We start from the raw sequence: 3,916 nt of genomic DNA on the forward strand, positions 1-3,916 counted from the left end.
GGTAGCTGTCCGGGCTCGGCCCCGCACCGCCCGCAGGCAGCGGCGGCTAGGGAAGCCTCCAGCAGGGCGGAGAGGCTCTGCGGGAGAGCCGGCTGCTGCAGCCAAGACAGGAGCCAAAACCCAAAACAAAGCAGCCCCCAAATCAACCAGCAGACGAAGCGTCAGGCAAGGACCGACCAGAGAAAAGGCCAGGAAGCCGCTACAGACAGTGCTGCTCCCCCTCACCGGCAAGAAATGTCACCGCCGGCACGGCAGCCAGTGCGGCCCCGCCGGCCTTTATGCGGCGGGAGGAAGGGCGTGGGTGGGCACCGGTGGCTAATTGGAGAGGGGTCCTGGCAGCTGACCCGGGTGGGAGTCTCGCTGGGGGCCGCTGGAAGCTTGCAGGGCACCTGGGGCGGCCGGGTGCTGTCTTGGTTTTGGCCGAAAGGGGCTGTTTCTGTAGGGCCGCCTCGGCTGGGGCAGCCCTGCCAGGCGGCCGGCTCCGGTAGGGATTGCCCGCAGGTCGCCTGGGGCCGAGCGCAGCCTTGTCCCTGCCCTTTGGCTGCTGAGCTGCTGGAGAGCCCGGCTTTGAGGGTCAGTGGCTGCGGGGCAGCTGGGTTATACTGTATGAGAGCTGCGGCTTTTCACATCTCTTAACTCGAGCAGCAATGCCCAGGCAGTACTTTTTCCAACAAACACTTCTCAGGACTTTGAGAAGGTTGGTGCTTAACGGCTACCTAGGAGGAGCCTTTAAGTCACAATTTAATTGCTTAGACTATTTTAATCTGTACATATATATTTATGTACATATGTAGTAAAGCCATTCATATATAAAAATAGATTCGCACTTGTTTGTTACTTGACAAATAACTGAATTTGGATTTTGCAGTATAAAATCTGGCAGGGTGGCATTCTCTGAAGGAGAGTCTCCGTGATGGGATACTTGCTGCTTCTGCCTTCCTATTACAATGCGGTTGCTTCAGCTAATGCAAAAGTTGAGTTGTGAACAAGGTTTGTATCAATAATGCAAAAAGGTCACTGCAACTAAGCCTTTGCATCGTTTTTGCTCTTCCATGCTGGCAGAGCTGTGTTTATGCAGAGCAAGAGTAAGTCAAATGCCCTGTGCGTTGATTTTCCAGCACTACATATATTCATGCTGACATCCATGTCCTCCAATACCAGTACAGTGTCCTTCAGATTAAAATTTTTCCTCATAAAACCTCCCAATAAATATAACTAATGGCAAAGGACTGGAAACAGGATTGTTCTGTTAAGCCTGTGCTGCATGTCACAGGAAGACTCAGGATTCCTGCTGTCTAAACAAGACCATGTATAGACAGGAGCCTTTTCTGTTGTTGAAAGAATGAGTGCCCTTTGTATACCTGGAGCAATGGGATGGAGCCTTCTGTGCTCCAGCTCTAAGGCTGTTTAGCTCATATACAAAAATAGGAACTCATATACATGAGTAGTCAATGCACAGTTATGCCTATACAGCTGTAAATCCATTGCTTTTGACATGCAGGTGCAACCTATAGTTCTGTGGCATGGTGACAGTACCAGTGTGCTCTAACGAGAGACTGAACCTCCAGTTTTGTTGATCTACTGGCCTGCTGCTGATCTCTACTGCCGAGAGCAATGAGATTCAGAGAGAGAATCCAATTCAGATAAGGCTGTTTAGGAATGGCAGAAGATCTTCAGCTTTCAATGGGGAAAAAAAATTGGCTGGAGCTTGAAAGCTGTTTTATCTGATCCAGTTAGGCCTGAAGAGACTTATCTCTTGGGGCAAGGAGGGGGAAAAGGAGAGAAAATAAAAGGGTATGTCAACTGCCTTTAGAGATTAAGGGGCTGGTTTGTAGTTCCAGTTAGCTCCCTCTGGAATGTGTGAAAAGAAAACCTTGTGTTCACCTGATTTAGCAGTTGGGTATGCAGCACCTTTTAGTGAGGCAGATTTTATCCACCTGGAAACCACGCAGATGGGGTAGTGTGAGGCAAGTGTGTGTAGAAATCTATGGCTAAACTCTGCCAACTTGCAGGAATGGAACTGCTACGGCAGGCTGGTCTAGGACCTCGCTGTAGCTTTATCAGTTCTTGCTCAGTGGAAATTGTAGAGGTTCTGATGGAGATGATTTGCTTTGAGTGACTTGACATTATGTCCTTTATAGGACTAGCTTCTGTCTTTCCCACCAAGTCATCTTGGCTAAAGCACCAAAGCAATCTGAAGACATGATCCTTTGCAGGATTCCTTTTTATCTCTTCGTCAGGGCTTGTTGTCTGCTCATAGTACATCCCACACTTACCTAATGCTGAATGGGAAGAAAACGAACAATTATTAAACTACTCATGAGGAAGCTGTTGATTCCTGTACTCATGGTATGACATATACATACCACAAAGCAATGGAAAGGGGAGAAGCAAAGAGGAAGAAGAATTTAGAGGAACTGATGGAGCAAAGAACCAAACAGCCTTTTAAGGGTTCCACTGCTCCAAAGTTTGCCTTACTGTAATAATATGCTAGTACTAGATTATTCCCCAAGTACTATTGCTGGATTTGGTAGATCATTGAAAGTGTAGGAGTGAGAGATTTCAGAAATTACAAGGTTAGTAATAACAAGCTATGAGAAAGTAGGATATTGGGGATATGTAAAAAAAAAAATCAGCTGTCATATTTGCTTGCATTTGGAAACACTGGTAAGTAATTAGAAATTTTGGGAAAAGTATCACCATTTAAATTTTGCATACTAAAATGAAACTGCTCCATCTATTAACATCCAGCATATTTTTATCTTCTTTCTTGAGCAAATTCTTTTCTCTCACTTCTAGAGAGAAACTTTGACTCATTCTCACATGATAATTACTTGGCAAATATGATGGTCATTTTGGAACAAGGATTCATATGTTGAACCATACTCTGGCTTTTAAGAAAACTTCTACACTTAATAAAACCTCTGATACAGGGAAATGCTGGTTTATTCAGCTGGACAAAATTTTTCATGGCAGAAGGAAAGTAAATGCAACTCTGAAATTTGCTGTGATATGTTGATTATCGGCTGAAGAATAATCTGGACGATAATTTGTACTTTTACAGCTCCTTTTCTCCAGCAAACAAGTCTATGTTCTCAAGGCCCAGTCTTTGGCATTTGTTTATTTCTCTTAATAACTAAAACAGTAAAATAACCAAAGGACACGCGTGATCCTGCAGTTTCCTTGGCTGGAGGTTTGATTTTTATAAAATCCACTGAAATTGTGAAAAGGTAACTAACACATATGTGAGAAGAACTAGGAAAAGGAAGAAACAGAAGGGACTGAAAACCTCTTGAAGTGGCAGTTCAGATATGTTTCAGGGATAGTGCTTAGCAGCTTTCAGTATCTGACGCTGAATCATCAGGACCTTATTAAGACTCTAGCTAGATTTATCTAATGTTCAAGGAAGAAGACATTTGTTTACGGGTGTGAAATTTTTAATTGGAAAATCTTGAAAATAAACAGTGGGACACTGGAGAAACAATTCAGAATTACTTCAGAAATAAGTCTTGCAAACTTGTCCAGGAGATAATTTTGCAAGGCCAGGAGACAATGTGTTTCTAATCTTTGGAGCACTATGAAGAAGATGTGCCAGAGTAGATGCTGTGCAAGATCTCCATGGGTTCCTCATTCTATGGCAACAGTCAGATTGCAATAAAATAAAAAAACAATGCAGAATGCACATGTTTCTGAAAGCCAAAGCAATATATTGAATGCTAGTACAAGACTACAAAATTGAATTTTATTGTCTTCCCCAAACATTTATCTTTTGCTTGCTGTCTTTGAAGGATTTAACTAAACTGACCTCTTGGCTGGATTTCAAATTACAGGCCAGATTATGCAATCTGCATACTCTGCAGTTGCCTACTCTGCAATGTCTGCATCCTGCTGAGTGGCTGTAAATCCCGGTATCTCC

The sequence above is a fragment of the Chlamydotis macqueenii genome, chromosome Z (genome assembly GCF_036417535.1).
Source record: "Chlamydotis macqueenii isolate bChlMac1 chromosome Z, bChlMac1.mat, whole genome shotgun sequence".
NCBI classification, from domain to species: domain Eukaryota; kingdom Metazoa; phylum Chordata; class Aves; order Otidiformes; family Otididae; genus Chlamydotis; species Chlamydotis macqueenii.